Source organism: Bos mutus, chromosome 8 (assembly GCF_027580195.1).
Source record: "Bos mutus isolate GX-2022 chromosome 8, NWIPB_WYAK_1.1, whole genome shotgun sequence".
Taxonomy (NCBI): Eukaryota; Metazoa; Chordata; class Mammalia; order Artiodactyla; family Bovidae; genus Bos; species Bos mutus.
In genome coordinates this window covers 93,556,728-93,575,732 of record NC_091624.1, presented here as the reverse complement: position 1 = coordinate 93,575,732, position 19,005 = coordinate 93,556,728, and positions in this window count along the sequence as shown.

Below are 19,005 nucleotides of genomic sequence, written 5' to 3'. Positions count from 1 at the left end.
AATGAATATGAAAGCTTTTGACCTCGAGCCACAGGCAGAATTCTGACGAGCTAGACTGAACCTTGTGGAGAGGTCTGTGTGAAAGACTTATATTATTTGGCATTTATGCTAGACGTTCTGTTGGCATCTTGACACAACTCCATGATGTATTTTATTCTGTAGAGGATAGAACTATAGATTCTATATTTCAGACATCTTGACAGTTTAACTTTTTACCAAGGTGGGATATTTTGGCTCAGGCAGCCTATCGTGAACATTTACTTTTTGGGTGGCCAAGGGAAGTTCAAGTCTATCTTCTTCTCCTGTACTTGGAGGAATGTGTTTGACTTTCAGGATGTCAAGTGACATATGATAGGGCTCTGATCTTAGAGTAAAATGATATTCAATTCAGTCTTAACCTTCTTGGTAATTTATTATTAATTTGGGTATGCCTGGGCCTAAACATAATTATCTTTTTCTGTAAAGTGGAAGAGTCAGAACAGTTGACTTGGAATTTATTCTGGTTAGTCCTTAAACTTTCTAACGAATAATGCATTTGTTAGACTAAACATTGCCTTTAAACTCCTATTCGGTTTTAATTCCTTAAACTTTCCCAAAAGTTCTTATATAGTGAGAAAAGATACTTGGTATAGACATCTTATTTTAACAGAGAGACTCCATACTTTTGAGTACACCCAGATCCTGATTAGAAGCTGAATTAGTCTTATACATTTATGGAAGTTAATCTCATAAATCCTTGGGAAGTGTCATCTGCTTGGATTGAGCCCTGTATTGACTTCCTGGTCTTGATCGCTTCAGATGAGCACTGCTCCTTGCAGGAAGAGTTGGCAAGAGGAGGAACCATGATTTCCTTCTCACTACTCCACTATGTCAAACATATGTATTCCCATTTATTCATTTCCACAGTGCTAGAAAGTGAGTGCTATTATTTCGAACTCATGGATAGTATAGATGGTATAAGTAACCTGCCCAAATTTTGGTCTTTATGAGTTGGAATACACTTTATTTAAGTGTTATGGTTTCACATCCAACTTTCTGTCTACCATGCTCCAGTCAGTTTGCTCGTTTACTACTATCTACATGCAGAGAAAAAGTCATTCTCTACTCATCGCTTTCAGGGTTTGTTCTTAAGTGTTACTGATTTGATTATATACTTAAACTGCCTCACCTCTCAGACACTGTGTTCTTTTATTCAAAAATGGGGATAATTATTGCTGGCTCCTAGACACTTCACAAGAATAGTTTCAGGTTTAATTAGAAAATGAGCAATAGTTTTAGAAACCTCGGTGCATCCTTGGTTATTAATGGACTGAACTATTTTCAGCCAATTAATAAGACATTCTTTTTCTATTCCAATTTAAATCTTCAGTCATGTCTCTAATTGTAAACTTGCATCACTCCTTTTACAGGGGCCCTATGTAGACGCTTCTCTTTTTCTTATATAAACTTATTCTTCACAAGAAAACTGAACATAATCATTTATACCTTTATTTGAATTTCTCAGTGAACTAGCTCCTCCAGAATAGTCTCTATTCCTTGTAAAATTATCTGACTATTGAATTTACCTGTCAAAAGGAATTCAGATGTTAGTAAGGAAACATTTGGAAAAGTAAAATTGTCATCTCCACGCCCTTGAAATTAGGTATGTTTCTAGAAATAACCATCTATACTTTTTTCCATTTATCATATAAAACAGAGAAAAGTATTTGATAACAAACACGAAGTTCGATATCCATGCTTCACCCCAATTACAATTTTCCAAGTTCTAATAAGGAGATAGCAGAGTATGGTTCCTATTAGAAAATCTGTTACTTGATTCAAGTTAAGCATGTTTTCTCTTTGGTCCTCAACAAGGATTGCAATTAGTCCCTTCTAGCACATACAGGAATACCTGACAGTTTTGTTTGCACAGCGCAATGTACCATGACTATTATGGTAAAAAAACTCCACTTAACAGTAAAAAAAAAAATCAGAAGAGGAAAATAACTGTTTCAGCCAAGATCACACAGCTTGGAAGTATTGTGGCAGAGCAAGAACTAGATTGTAGACAAACCCAAGTTTTGTCGATTACACCTCAAAATTCTCCAAATGAGTCTTCAACAGTGCTTGAACCAAGAACTTCCAGATGTTCAAGCTGGATTTAGAAAAGGGAGAGGAACCAGAGATCAAATTGCCAACATCTGTTGGATCATAGAAAAAGCAAGAGAGTTCCAGAAAAACATCTACTTCTGCTTTATTGACTACAACAGAGCCTTTGTCTGTGTGGATCACAACAAACTGTGGAATATTCTTAAAGAGATAGGAATACTAGACCACCTTAGCTGCCTCCTGAGAAATCTGTATGCAGGTCAAGAAGCAACAGTTAACAACCAGAAGTGGAACAACGGACTGGTTCCAAATTGGTAAAGGAATACATCAAGGCTGTATATTCTCACCCTGCTTATTTAACTTATATGCAGAGTACATCATGAGAAACTCTGGGCCTGATGAAGCACAAGCTGGAATCAAGATTGCCGGGAGAAATATCAATAACCTCAGATATGCAGATGACACCACCCTTATGGAGGAAGTGAATAGGAACTGAAGAGCCTCTTGATGAAAGTGAAAGAGGAGAGTGAAAAAGCTGGCTTAAAACTCAACATTCAAAAAACTAAGATCATGGCATCAGGTCCCATCATTTCATGGCAAATAGATGGGAAAACAATGGAAACACTGATAGTTTTATTTTTTTGGCTCCAAAATCATTGCAGATGGTGACTGCAGCCATGAAATTAAAAGACGCTTGCTCCTTGGAAGAAAAGCTATGACTAATTGAGACAGCATATTAAAAAGCAGAGATATCACTTTTACCAACAAAGGTCTGTCTAGTCAAAGCTATGGTTTTTCCAGGAGTCATGTATGGATGTAAGAGCTGAACCGTAAAGAAAGCTGACTACTGAAGAATTGATGCTTTTGATCTGTGGTGTTGGAAAAGACTTTTGAAAGTCTGTTGGACTGCAAGATCAAACCAGTCCATCCTAAAGGAAATCGGTCCTGAATATTGATTGGAAGGACTGATGCTAAAGCTGAAACTCCAATACTTTGGCCACCAAAGTGGCCAAAGCAAAGAGCTGACTCATTTGAAAAGAGCCTGATGCTGGGAATGACTGAAGGCAGGAGGAGAAGTGGATGTCAGAGGATGAGATGGTTGGATGGCATCACCGACTTGATGGACATGAGTCTGAGTAAGCTCCGGGAGTTGGTGATGGACAGGGAAGCCTGGCATGCTGCAGTCCATGGGGGTTACAAAGAGTCAGACATGACTGAGTGACTGAACTGAATAGGGAGGATGATGATCAATTCTAAATGAAGATACTCTAAATCTTGTTCAGAGTTCTGTCATCAGAAGATGTTAAACATGGAAGGGAGATTTACAACAATTTATTCTGGTGCTCTTCTGTCAAGAAGAGAAACACAGACTGAGAAAGTTTAGTGGCCTTACCTCAAATTCAGTAACCCATTATTGGAGTGGGTTCATGCATAGACGGACTCTCAAGGCCCCTGACAATCTCTCTGGTGAATCTTTGTGGTGTTCTGATTTCACAGCACGAGAATGCTTTATGTCTTCCCACATACAGATATGCCAGTAAAACTGCAAGAAGGGAGGCTTTAAAATGAACCTTTTAAATTTCATTCTTTAGTACGTGTATGAGCAGAATGCAAATAGTGTCAATTTCATTATCTTTCGCACAAAATGTTCCCTTCTCAGGGCCAAATCAGGGGTAGGAGATATGGAACTGTGCCCCAAGTACCTCAAGGGCAGCTGGCCACTTCTATTTCCAAATCCCAAACACCTGCATTTCTCAAAAGCTGGGGCTGTTTCTGAAGAGACGTTTGGAAGTCATCAATATACTGCTTACTTACTGTGGATTTGAGAACCTTGAAATGTCAAGTTTTAGCTTCAGGCCACGTTGGATTTGTGAGCCCTCATACTGATGGGTGATGAGATCATTTACATTGGATCATACCTCTGGTGTGTGAGCAATTCAGTAAGTGATGAATACACTGGGAATTACTGCGGTACATCTGCTGGACACTTTTATAAAATAGCTCTCTCATCTCACCTCCTAGGTGTGCAATCTTCAATCAGGAAACATATTTGAAGCAAGAAATCAGTTCTCAACCTGGGGCTGTATCATCTGCTCCTGTCTCTTTTGCAGACTGTAATCTTGTCTACTGACACACTGCAGAGTAGACAACTATAGAACAGGGATTCCTGGCCATCAAATAATGCACTCTGGAAAACACCTCCAAAGTTATGACTGACCATTTGCTGACAATTGTTAGAAAATTATGATTAACATGCTGAGAGAGAGACGGAGACAGATCCCTTTCTTTCTTAAATACACAGACATGTCAGGCACTGAGCTAGATTCTTGCAATTCCGTCACTTGTAATATGAACATGTCCCTGGTTCTCGCTGAGTTTTCAAACTACCTGTGATATAGGCGATTTTAATGTGATAAATTCTGCCACAAATTAAATAGAGTGTTAAAGTAGTGAATAGTAAAATAACTTAAGTCAGGAATACCTTTGCAACTTGTTCCTGAAGAAGATACATTTCAATGGATTGTTGAATTGGTCAGGTGAATATTGGGGTAGAAACATTGAATGTTTCTAAAGAAAAATGCATGCGTGTAGGATTAGGGTAGAAATAAAACCATAACTGCAAGGGAAATGTAAATAGGACAGTAAGAATGGAAATATTCATTCAGGCAATAGTTATGTAGAGTCCTATCCTCTATCAGCTGCTCGCTGTGTAATAAGGCTCATTTTGGGTTCGGTTCTACTGGCTTCTACTGGTTCAGTTCTTCGTTCATTCATCAATCCTGTATTCAGTGTTTGGCGTGTTTCTAGCACTATAACGGTCACTGGTCCTTTGAGCTGAAAGCTGGAGATTCATCTAAATTCTTGACATGTTTAAAGTCAACCATTGAGTCAACTAGGAGTTTTGATTTGATACCAGTAATAAAAATGTGATTATAGCGGTTTAAACACATAAGGGTTTATTCTCCTTTGTAGGAATCTAAATGTAGCCTGTTGTGGAGAAATAAAAGTTTTCTTTAGTATTTAGTACTCTTGAAAAGCATCTGCCTGCAATGCAGGAGACCTGAGTTTCTATCCCTAGATAGGGAAGATCCCCTGGAGAAGGGAATGACAACCCACTCCAGTATTCTTGCCTAGAAAATTCCATGGGCTGAGGAGTCAGGTAGGCTACCGTCTGTGGGATCTCAAAGAGACATGACAGAACTAACCTTCTTGTAAAAAGCTCTGGCCTCCCCAGTCACAGGTATTGATGTAATAAGAAGGTAGGAAATGCTTGCTTTCACTTTCCCTAGGAATATTTTACTCTTTATTACCATGAAGATTTGATTTATAACTATTTGTCTAGTTAATTGCTCTGATCTGAGGGAACCAGCCTGGACTAGGTCTCTAAGTTAAGACCTGAGATGTTAGGAAGACTGGAGGCAATACCTTCTTAGGCATTTCCATTTTAAAGTGGAAATGAGATGAAGAGGAAGAGATGAAGCTCAGAACTTGAAGACATCGTTCTCGCTTAAAAGTCACCAGAGATACCCAGTGGTTTCTCTGATCCCTGGGAAGATGTATTTACCTTCTAAAAAGGTTCCCATCTTTTTCAGAGAGATTATTATCCTATCGGCATAATTTTTCTCCTCCCCTTTCTGGAGGAGTAATGGCTATCTCTTTTCTGAATGTAAGTGGAGAAAATCTATTGTCTGTTCCTCTCTGTGCAGTATCCAACTACCAACACTGGATGGTTTGACCTGGCTTTCACCAGGTCGCTCCAGGGTTAGGGCCTGGGTAAGTAGAGGTAGGCTGACAGACTTAACTACTACAGAGTAATTAAGAAGAAACCAGTCTGATGATACACAGCACCTCATGTTACACACTCAAGACAAAATTAATAAGCAGTAATATTAAAAACGGAGAAGGCAATGGCAACCCACTCCAGGACTCTTGCCTGGAAAATCCCATGGATGGAGGAGCCTCATGGGCTGCAGTCCATGGGGTCGCTAGGAGTCGGACAGGACTGAGTGACTTCACTTTCACTTTCATGCATTGGAGAAGGAAATGGCAACCCACTCCAGTGTTCTTGCCTGGAGAATCCCAGGGACGGGGAAGCCTGGTGGGCTGCCGTCTATGGGGTCGCACAGAGTCAGATACGACTGAAGCGACTTAGCAGCAGCAATATTAAAAACTTAACATCGGTTCAGCCCAGGTATGGTAATACCAGGAAGCCATTAAGAATCCAGGGTTTTTCAATAATTTCTTAGCTTGTGGTTCCTGTTTTCAAGATTATGATATAGCTTTTGGGTCTCTAACTATTATAGTCATATTCCAGGCAAGAATTAAGAGTCCAGAGGTTCAAAATGATTATTTTTAGAAATCTTTCCATGAAACTACTCAGATTTAATTCCTCATCCCCATCTACAAAAGACACTAAGGAACATAGCATTAGTTTCCCTTGGACAGTATTTAGGGGATCAGTTAATAAAGGAGTATAGGGTTGAAAGAGATAAAGCATTTCCTGCCTCCAGTACTCTTGCCTGGAAAATTCCATGGACTGAGGAAATCTGAGGAAATCTAAGGTAATCTGTGATTACCTTAATCACAGATAACATTAGTCTCTCTTTCAACCGTATACTTTAAGAGAGAAGAAAACTGATGGAAAATTGAGTCATTTAGCACAAACACTTTACTTTCCTGGAAATTTTAAGGCCACAGGTAGGTACAGTGGGTTGATTAAGGACATAACATTTCATGACAATGAATGATTGCCATCCCAACTGATTTTTCTGTAACAATCTTTGTTTTCCCTGCAGACTTCCATATTTTCAAGTATTGGCTAGTTTAGTAGAAAAAGTAATGTTTCCACAAGACTACCTGTGAGCATGTATTTCAACATGCCAATACACATCACAGTAAATAAAAAATGGTGGTGGAAGTATTTTTCATATTTCACTGTTTCCAGAAAAGTTAGTATTCTTAACATAGTTTTCTTCTGGATATCTTATTTCAATAATAGTAAATGTGTTAAGAAGGACAATTTTGACATCTTTGAAAGCATGCGTTAGGCCAGATTGCAGCTAAAGTCAGAACATTCCACTTAATCAGTCTTTTTTGAACTATAGTTGTTAATTTTTTTATGCATTGAGCATTTTGTTGGTGACTCCTCTGTGTCAGGCATTGTGTTAGATATCTGCTTTAACTAGGTGACTTGTAGCTCTTGTTAACAAGGGTAATGCCAGATGCTCATGAACACTTTGTCTTCAGACAGTTAGTGTTATTTATTAACCTAAGTTCAACCATCTCCACAAAACTGTATTATTAAATGATGAGTGAAATCTCAGATCTTATTTGCAATCTGCATCGTGGGCCATGTACCCCTGATATTATACTGGCCTTTCCAGTCCAGCATTTGAATTAGGTCGTGGTAGAGTGTTGATGCGATGATCATGTTAGATATTTAAAAGTGAAAATATGATAACCTGCCTTGGTTAATAGATTTATTATTAACAGTCCACTTTTCATGCCTACTAAAAACAAGCTTAATATTAAATGGTGTAGAAAGAAAAGCAGGATGATATAAACTTGATTTCAACTACTCTGAAGCTATGCAGTATTGGATGTTACTTGAACTTTCTGATCTTTTGCTCCTCAAAAAAAAAAAAAAAAAATAGAGAAAAGAGAGACAGAAAAGAGAGTGAAAGACACAGATTTAGAGAACAAACTAGAGATTCCTAGTAGGGAAAGGCAAGGGGATAGAGGGGTATGAGATTAAGAGAGACAAACTGCTATGTATATAATATTAATAAGTGACAGGGTATTATTGTACAGTACAAGGAAATATAGCCATTATTTTGTAATAATTTTAAATAAAGTATAAACCTAAAAATATTGAATCACTATTTTATATACTAAAACTATAATAATATTGTCAATTGACTATATTTCAATTAAAAAAAGGAAAGAAGGAGAAGAGGAGGGAAGGGGAGACTAACTTTCTCATGAGCTATTATTGAGAATTAATATGAGGTTTTTTGAAAATTGAAAATAAGATTTAGAAAATGTTTATTAGATTATGAAACAAATTTTAGACCCTCAATTAATGGTAGCATTTATTCTAGCACTTTCTAACCCTCCCTTCCTTTCTTCCCTCCCCCATTCCTTCCCTCTCCCACTTCCTTCCTTCCCTACCTCTTTCCTTTTTTCCCCCCACTCTTCTTCCTTAAAAGAAATACTACACATGTAGTTTTATTTCCTCTTTCATCTTTTAATGGAGTTACAGATATATAGTATCAAAATCTTAACTGAAAAGGCATATGGAAGGACAGGGAAGTTTCAGAAATTACAGAGTCAGACTTAGTAAAACAATGATGCCTCTCCATCTCTCTGCACATGCAATCAACCTCCTGTAACTGTTCTCAGTTCTTTGTTTCCCTACTCCACTTTTTTCTTTTCTTTCTCCCTTTTCACTTTTCTTAGTTGCACTGACTATTTCTTTCAAAGGCATGCCATTTATCTTTGTCTTAATGGTGTTAAAGTTATTAACAAAGGAAGCAGTAAAAGTTGGGTAGTTTGTATGTATTACATTGAAAATCTTTGTTCTGTCTGCCAAGGCTGAACAATCCTAACTGATCTTAATCTGGAAATCAAATTGCCTCCCATTCCTTCTGCATGTGAAGAAGTGTTGTCTTTGGCATGGTTTGTAATCCCACTGAAGTCTTTAGAACCAAATAAAAGTCAATTCAGGCAGACAATTATCTATTATTTCTGTCTCTTTCACACCCTATCTGGCATCTTTGCTTAAGACTGCATAGTCTAAAGATTAGACGGATATCTTAATGGCAAAGAATAATATGATTTTGAGCTCTCCTGGAAAATGACCAGAAAACAAATTAAGGATTTGGTGGTAGCCTTAGTTTGTCTTGCTCTTTCCTGTTTTGCCTTTCCACTTCAGCTGAGGCAGCTCAACAGTTCTGTCTTCACCTCTTCTCAACAGTAGAGAGTAAATAAAAAGCAAAAGCTCACAGGGTTGTTAAAAGGAATGTATCAACTTATTTTTGATAAGGGTTTTAAGGCAAGAGAATTGAGTTCACTGACTTTTACAATTGTTCTGGGATAAAAATTCATTACTCCCAGTGATACATTTAAGCTACTAGGATGTATATTTCAAATGATTCTCCTTCTGAGGAGCCTGATTCTTTCCAAACATTCTACCTTTGTATTTATTCTTTGTATAAGAGTATTTTTAAATGATGAATAGTTACAACTTCTCTTTCTGCAGAAATTTGAATTTGATAATGAAGATAGGCCTTGTGATTTGCTGTCTGTGGACAGAGACACTCTTAGACTGAAATAAATTCCCTCAGGTCTGAATTTTGCTTTCCTTGGCAGAGGTACCCATATTCAGGTAGAAATATCTTGGGGAAAAAAATAATTAAAATATTTTCTTTTCTTTATATGAGCAAAGGAGAAGGCGGAAAGTCAAATAAAATCATAGACTGTATTGTCAAAGAGTGTTTTTATTCAAAGAAAAATAGTTTGTGGTAGTTTGCTTCTCTATGGTAGAGTGTTTGATGATTCTTTTACACTGAGTTCAGTTAGTAACTTCAAAAGTTTTATCATATATTATGCAACAATCCTTTTCACTTAAACAGTCTAAACTAATTTGTGGATCTTTATACTGGTGGTAGAAAAGGGGTTGGTCAAATTTAAATTCAGTGTGTGTGTATGTGTATGATTAATTTAACCTTCAAACCTTTTCTTTCTAATCACAAGTACTTCTTGACTCTTTCAACTGAACTAAATTTGTTGAAATGTTTTGCAAGATAATAACGATGTAATTTGACAAATCAAGACCTTGTATCTGATGCCTCAGGCTTACTAAATTAATGGGATAGTGTCCCTTAAAGTCAGTAACTTTCGTCTCAACTCCTGGGGCCTTTTGTAGATCTTTTCCAGCAGTCCTGGAAAGAAGAAGTTCACTTTCTTTTTTAAGGCTTTTGGGGCCAACAGTCTATTTAAGCACTGCCTCAAAGTAACAACTCTCCCATCATAATATTACAATCATGCATTAGAAGGTGATTTCTCTAATGATGTATTACTCAAAATGTTGTGTCAGTCAGGGTATCAGCAAGGGAGATCATAAAATTTTATTTAACTTTTTGTTAATTCAAAGGTTCCAATACGCTCTAATTTCTTTATTATGCATGGGGAGGGGGGAATGACAGCAACCTCAAAAGCTACAAAAGCTACAGGCTATTGTTTTCACTGTGTTCAAAAAATATACCTCACCAATGGAGCAAGGAAAAGATTTAAAACCCCCAATTAAAAATACTTGTAAGACTCACAAGAGCAAAAGTACTGAGTAGAGACCATGTAGAATATATCTGAGAGGCAAACAAAGCTTACTGGTCTGGACATTAGGGGAGAAAAACTCAATAATACTATTTTTAGTCTTTCTAATTAAAGCATTTTCAAATAAATTATACTTTTTCATCTGTATACCAAGGAAAATAAATCATTTCTTAATTCCAGAAAGATTCCAAGATGCCATTTTACTAGTGACCCATGGGCTCCATTCCGGGCCCATTATGGAAGGATGAGCACCAAGCTCTGCCTTCTGTGCAGAAGTCTCTGAGACAGGTAGGAATAGCACTCTAACATCGCCATCATGGTGATTTACGAATATGCAAGAATCCACGTAAAGCTATTAGCACAGTGCTTGGCACGAAGTAGTAATTCCTCAAAAAATGTTAGCTATTCTTTTTGGCTAATTGCTACTTAGTGTTAAATTAAATCATGAATGACATTTTGCAACAATAATACATTTGTTAGACTAAACACTGCCTTTAAATTCCAATTCAGTTTTAATTCAAAGAGTGTAAGTCACTTCATATTAGTAAAGGTTCTTTTGCAATATTATTCCTTAAAATTTAAATGGAAACTCGACACTCAATTATTCCAAAAATTCAATACTAAAACGTTATGCATGCTTAAATTATCTGGCTTCATCTGACAGGAATGCATTTTATCTGAGTTATCAGATCAATTGTCTTGATTTCTGCACTCAACTCTGCAGCACACACGTACTCTGTGTCCTCTGCTCGGTGCGATTGGATTTCTTCAGGTTGAAGTGTGACCCCGTTAGCTTCCAACCAGGCACTTAAGGCCTGTTCTGGGAGGAGGCCTTTGAAGCCTGTTGTCCATTTCTGAAATAGCTCTAGCCTTTTAGAAATGTGACAATTAGTGATTGCTGAGACAGAACTCAATTATCGAAACATGCTTAGAAAAACTTCCTCTAAACCAAAAGAAATGTATACTCACAGTGCTCCCATTGTGAGTTAATCTGCAAACTCTGTTTTGTAACTTTCGTTGTTTGAAATTTTATTTATTTTAAAGAAAACCTCTTTTCATCCAAGCAGTAATATTTATTTCCCTGTTTTCTAGGTGATAGCTCAAGGAGAAATTGAATTGGCCATTCAGTCCCAGGTGAGCAGTGAGCCAGACCTTGAAAGTATGACATATTTTAGGGTAGACTCAAGAAGAAAGGAACATAACAAGCAAATCTTCTCAATAGGAGTTTAAATATTCATGATTTGCTTATTAAAACATTTTTAAAATTGTGTCTCTGAGCATCAGGTTCTTAATATGCAGAACAAAAGAGCAAAGTACTGAAAACAACAAGCATATTGTCATGGAATGTGCTTAAAATATCTCAAAGCTAAAGCTTAGTGTTTTTAGTATGTATTTGATACATCAAAGCTTTCTTCAGAAACTAGAATATAAATATATATATATGTGCTGTGCTTAGTCACTCAGTTCTGTCTGACTCTTAGTGACCCCATGGACTGTAGCCCGCCAAGCTTCTCTGTCCATGGGGAGAACTGAAGTGGGTTGCCATGCCTTCCTCCAAGGGTCTTCCCAACCCAGGGATCAAATCCAGGTCTCCTGCATTACAGGCAGATTCTTTACTGTCTGAGCCACCAGGGAAGCCCGTATAAATTGTGTGTGTGTGTGTGTGTGTGTGTGTATATATATGTGTGTATATATATATATATATATATATAATTATGCTTTGAGACTTAATCTTTAAAAATCAACACGTGTTGGGAGAGAGAAAAGTCATGCCATTGTAATAACAATGGATAAAGGGGCTCAGGCTGTGGTCGTAAATTTTATGGGTCATCCTGACTCGCCAAGGGGTGCCCAGATTAGATATGACTTGTGGGTGTGTCTGTGAGAGTGTTTCTGGTGGAGATTAGCATCTGAATTGCTGGACTCACTAAAGTAGACTGCCCTCTCCAACATGAGTGATCATCATCTAACTCACTGAAAGTCTGAATAGACGGAAAGGCTGAGGAAGGAAGAATTTGCCCTGTTTTCCTGCCTCACTGCTTGAACTGAGCCATCTCATCTCTGGTGCTTTAACTCAGATCACTCTATTGGCTCCTCTGGTTCTCAAACCTTTGAACTCAGACTGAATTACACCACCCCCCAGCTTTCCTGGATCTCCAGTTTGCAGATGGCAGACTGATTATATGTATCTCTATATATCTATATATCTATATCTTTGCTGGTTCTTTGGGGAACCCTGACTAATGCACAGATTTATTACATTAACATGTATAATTATAGACTCAATTAGAAGAGGTTACTCAACCATGGGAAAAGAGAGTGAATGCAAACCTTGGTGATGCCCAACAAACCTTCAGTCAAGAGATTTGCAATATTCTACTTCCATGTGGTCATGTATGGATGTGAGAGTTGGACTGTGAAGAAAGCTGAACGCTGAAGAATTGATGCTTTTGAACTGTGGTGTTGGAAAAGACTCTTGAGAGTCCCTTGGACTGCAAGGAGATCCACCCAGTCCATTCTGAAGGACATTAGCCCTGGGATTTCTTTGGAAGGAATGATGCTAAAGCTGAAGCTCCAATACTTTGGCCACCTCATGCGAAGAGTTGACTTATTGGAAAAGACATTGATGCTGGGAGGGATTGGGGGGCAGCAGGAGAAGGGGACGACAGAGGATGAGACGGCTGGATGGCATCACCAACTCGATGGACATGAGTTTGAGTAAACTCTGGGAATGGGTGATGGACAGGGAGGCCTGGTGTGCTGCAATTCATGGGGTCGCAAAGAGTCGGACATGACTGAGTGACTGAACTGAACTTCCATTATAAAGTCATTTACAATATGGGGTAGATTTAGTAACTCAGGTTAATACCAATGATCCCAGTATGTTAAACCAACCTCAGAAGAAAGTAGCTAGAAGTAACTAACAGGATGTCACAGGGCTGTCCAAGGATTTAAATGCACCCAACTGTATTTATCCATGTCAAGGGAACCCATCAACTAAAGAAAGACCCTCAACTCTGGGTGAGAGGAACAGATATGGTTCTGAAGGACCCACAAAGGTGGTAAGAAAGAAAGAAGCAATTTTAAATACCTGACTCCCAGAGATGTCAATGCTTGATCATCACAAGCATCTGGTAAAAATTTCCTGCCCTTCTTCTCATCTCTCTTTATACTTTGCTTTTACCCTAGAGATAAAAAGCAAAACAAAACTGTGGTTAGGAAGATTGGGAATAAGAGTTTGATGTGGTTGGGGTTTTCCTGGCTGTATGCTTCCTACATAGAGCAGGAAGAAGAAGAGATTTGGAGTTTTGATTATTACATGAGACTAAACATTTCAATAACAGAAGCGTGGGCAAATTTGCAACCTGAAAGACTGAAGACCTGCAAACTGAAAGACTATAGAATGACTAAGGAAGTCAGGGAGCTAGTTGAATTTATTTTCAGGCCAGAGAAAGAATACTCTATGAATAAATGTGAAGGCATAGTAGAAGGCAAAATGAAGTTGCTTTCTCTCTGACATAATACACACAGAAGGTGATGGAAGTATATTGAAAGGAAACAGGGTGATGAAGGGAGATAGGACATTTTTCATAAACTATGTGCCAGGCCTAATGGATAACTGAAATGATACTTTAGGCTGTATTGCATCTTCACTGGCCAACTGATGTTTTGAGTAGCCTTCTGTTACCTCCATTCAACTTCTTTGTTTAGATTTGGTGCTAGTGTTGTTACTGGTCACTGATGGCTTCTCTGTATCTGTTTGTTTACTTGATGGCTTCTGCTTATTCATAATTTCACCTCCCTACTACTTCCTTTGTGTCTCTTGACTGCTGTTAACCTTTCTGCCTGTGTCCCACTCTTTCTTTTTTATTGTGCAAATGCCCAAAGAGGTAGCTGAGTGGCCTTGTTTATGAGCACAGAGCATTCTTTTTGAGCTTAGTTCTTGTGACAGAGTACTTCATAGACCACTGTCAATACCATAGAGGTGCAGTGTTCAGTATGACAGCCACTAGCCACAGGCGATCACTGAGTAGCTGAAATATGGCTAGTGTGAGCCGAGATGTGGGGGAATTGTAAAATGTACACATGACTTTTAAGACTTCCAGTGGACAAAATGCTGTCAGTATCTCATTAATAAATTTTATATTGACCACATAAAAGCATACATTTGATTACATAAAGTGATATTAAGAAATTTTGAAGCAAAATACATATTAAATTAATGTCACTTATTTATTTTTTAATGCAGCTATTAGAAATTCTAAAATAACGTATATGATTTGCATGTGTGATTTATACCACATGTATTTGTTGTACTGATGTCTTTCCTTTTAATCCTAGACCAGTTATCAGGTTGTAATAATACAAAACAGGTCACACTTTGATTAAGGAATTACTTCTAGACACATTTTTTGAAAACTAATCCATATTTCATGGATTCCTCTTAAGAGATGGAATACAGTTTATTTTTTACCATTAATACATATAATGCAACATATTTTCTATATTACATGCTATTTTATGCATGCGTGCTAATGCTCATTCATGTCTCTTTGGGACCCCATGGTCTGTAGCCCACCAGGCTCCTCTGGGCATGGAATTCTCCAGGCAAGAATACTGGAGTTGTTTTCCATTTCTTTCTCCAGGGGATCTTCCTAACCCAGTGATCAAACTCACATCTCCTGAGTCTCCGGCGCTGGGAGGCAGGTTCTTCACCACTTTACCACCTGGGAATCCCAGATGCTATTTTATAGTGCTTTCAAAGTGTTTTCGCAGATATTATCCTTTTATCTTTACAAATGACTCTGTCCTTTTGCAGATGAGAGAACTGGAATTCAGAGAGGAAAAAAACAAAAAAACAAAAAAATGTTACCCCATGGACAGATGTATATGGTTGAACCTGGTGGCTCAGACATTAAAGAATCTGCCTGCAATGTCGGAGACTTGAGTTTGATCCTTGCAGAAGGGAATGACAGCTCAGTTCAGTATTCTTGCCTGGAGAATTCTATGGACAGAAGAGTCAGATGGGCTATACTCCATGATGGTTGCAACGAGTCAAACAACTGAGCAACTAACACTTTCACTTTTTGTATATATAGTAGAACCAAAAATACATCCCCAGTTCACTGGTGTTATGGAGTTTGTCTTCTGAGACAGGCCAATCTGGATTTGTGTAGTATATCTGTTACTTACTGGCTTGTGACCTTGAAGGAAGTTACTAATTTCTTTGTTTTTTAATCACATAGTGGTAGTAGAAGAAGTGAAAAATACTGGCAAACAGTTGCTGCCTAACAATGATCATTTACAGCCAATTCCAAACCTGTGTTTCTCAACAGAGATAGCTAAACAAAACTTATTAGAGATAAAAGCATTAGATTTTTAAAATACATTCATTTCTACATAGTGGCATAACATGTTCATCCATCTGTTAAGGGATATTCTCTGAATATTCAATTTTTAAACATTTTAGTTTGTATTATGAAAATGTAAAAGTAAGTCATCAGTTTTGATGTGTGATAATTTGGAGGTAGAAATTGAAAAATTCATATTTCATATTTTAGTCTGGATTAGTGATATGGCATTATTGTCTGGGGAAAAGGGAAATATTTTCATGAAAACTTAAACCACCCTAAAAAGATGCAAATATGTCTATTACTTATTCTGAACCAGTTTATTCAACCTGTGTGTGCGTCTATCTGCCCCATCGTCACCACTGTTTCCTTTACTGTTAAAAATTTCTTAGGACTTGCCTTGTTTCAGTGAATGATACCATAATTGTGCTAGTCACTCCTAAACAAAATGTTCATCACCTGATTTTCTATTCTTTTTTTTTTTCACTCATTGGGTTTAATTAATTGTGAGATTCTACAGTCTCTGTCTCAGCAATATCTACCAAATTTGTCTTACCACATTAACTCTCAGACAGCTCTTGAGCTGCCTTAATTCAAGTTTCAAACATTCCTCATCTGGATTATGACAGTAGTTTTCTAAATCTACTTTCAGCTTCCCTTCGTATCCACCTCCAAATATCCTTTTCACTGAGCCTATGGCACTATTACTAAAACCCAATACTAGTTTTATAAAATACAGTTCTCTCCTTCATCTTTGTATTCTCAAACATTCATCTTTATCTATAGGAGTAAGTCCAAGTTTCTTAACATGTCAGGGATGCAGCATGAATGCCCTTTTCCTGTTGTTTAGTCCCTAAGTTGTGTCCAACCATTTGTGACCCCATGGACTGTAGGCCACTAGGCTCCTCTGTCCATGGGATTTCCCAGACAAGAATACTGGAGTGGGTTGCCATTTACTTCTCTAGGGGATCTTCTCAATCCAGGAATTGAACCCAAGTCTCCTGCATTCCAGGTGAATTCTTCATCACTGAGCCGCCAGGGAAACCCTTATATTTATTTATTTTTCTTGGGGTATAATCGCTTTGCAATGTTGTGTTAATTTCTGCTGTACAGTGAAGTGAATCAGCTATATGTATACATGTATCCCCTGCCTTGTGGACCTCCCTCTGCCCTATCCCACCTCTCTAGGTTACCGCAGCGCACTGAGCTGAGCTCCCTGTGCGACACAATAGGTTCTGACTAGCTGGTGGCTAAGAGTCAGACACGACTGAGCGACTTCACTTTCACTTTTCACTTGCATGCATTGGAGAAGGAAATGGCAACCCACTCCAGTGTTCTTGCCTGGAGAATCCCAGGGACGGGGGAGCCTGGTGGGCTGCCGTCTATGGGGTCACACAGAGTCGGACACGACTGAAGCAACTTAGCAGCAGCTGCAGCAGTGTATATATTGGGCTTTCTAGGTGGCGCTAGTGGTAAAGAACTTCCTTGCCAATGCAGGAGACACTTAAGAGACATGAGTTCTATCCCTGGGTCAGGAAGATCCCCTGGAGGAGGGCATGGCAACCCACTCCAGTATTTTTGACTGGAAAATCCCTTGGACAAAGGAGCCTTGTGGGTTGTGGTCCATGGCATCACAAAGAATTAGACACGACTCAAGCAACTTAGAATGCAGTGCATATATGCCATTTCCAATCTCCCAATCATCGCACCCCTCCTGCCCACCCCTGTATCTACAAGTCTGTTCTCCATGTTCTCTGTGTCTCTCTATTCCTGCCCTGCTAATAGGTTCATCTGAACCATTTTTCTAGATTTCACATATACATGTTAATATACAGTATTTGTTTTTCTAACTTACCTCACTCTGTATGACGCAGTCTAGGTCCATCCACGTCTCTATGTATCTCCTGGTTTTGTAATTTCACGGCTAAGTAATATTCCATTGTATATATGTATCGCATCTCATCTCATCTTCCATCATATTCTCACATACACCTTCTGCTTTTACTCCAGTTGTTCCATTAGGTGGAGTAGTTTCCTGAATCTCATATCTCTCAGTCCTGCCTTGTAAACTCTGTTTTAACACTGTTTGTTCTCTATCATTGATATTCTTGTATTTTTGAGTTCCTTTAGTTTTTAACCCAGCAAACCAAATTTTGTACTAATTGAATTATGGATTATTCAGGTGTAGCTACAGTACTGGCACAATGCATGCTGTACAAGTTAAATATTTTTTTGAAATTAATACAAGAATGAATAAATGAATGAATATCAGAGTCTACTGCTTAAAATTGATTTCACTAGAAAGTGAGTCCAAAACAGTATGCTCTGCTTAGCTACCTATAGGAAACCAGTCAAAACAATTATTTTGGTCCCTTAATTAATTTACTCAAGGTTTGTAAAAAATATCTAAATCATAGGAATGTGGAATGTCTTAAATATTTAAGTTTTATTTTACTTAATCATTGCAGAGACCAGATAGGGAATTCATACTGTGATACTAATGGGGAAATTATATTTATTATTTTCTTCTTATTCACATGATAGGAAAATGCTAGAAAAGAAAAATGTTTGTACTTGGTGTATTCCAGATAAGAAAAATTATTTTTAATCCTTGCGTAATAAATGTATCACTGTCTAGATGATTCCCAAATGATTAGAGGAATAACATAAGAGATCTCTGTGTAATAGGAAATGTGGTTTAGTGAAGATCTGGAAGATTTTCCTAGATTGTGATAAGCTACTTGAGCAAGTCGGGAGGCTAACAGCTGCCTTTGCCATGATCTAGTTCAAGTTGGGGAATGAAGTCTTACCCTCTAATCCTAGCACCCTCGGGACTACAGGAAATTGCAGTGATAGAGTGCTCTCTGTTAAGCCAAGGACAACGTGCCTTGGCCTCAGCTCAAGTGATTAACTCATGCTTATTCCTTTAGCTTTAAAAACACCTTATTCTACCTTTCTTCCTATCCCAGTAAACTAAATTTAGTATTTATTAAACAAAAGTTCTTAAAGCAGCTTCTATTTTGTAAAAAGATATCACAGGGCCTGTGGACAGAAAGGAAGAACTGGCACTCATTGTACATCCCTTTCAAGTCACTCATCACTATCAGAAGGCAGGATGCAATTGTGGAGTGTACATTTTCCCTTAGGATGGGCATTGTTAGGGATAGTATTATACTAGAGAAGGATTGGACCAAAGCATTACTTGAACCATAGTGTTTCTTCTGTTGAGTAT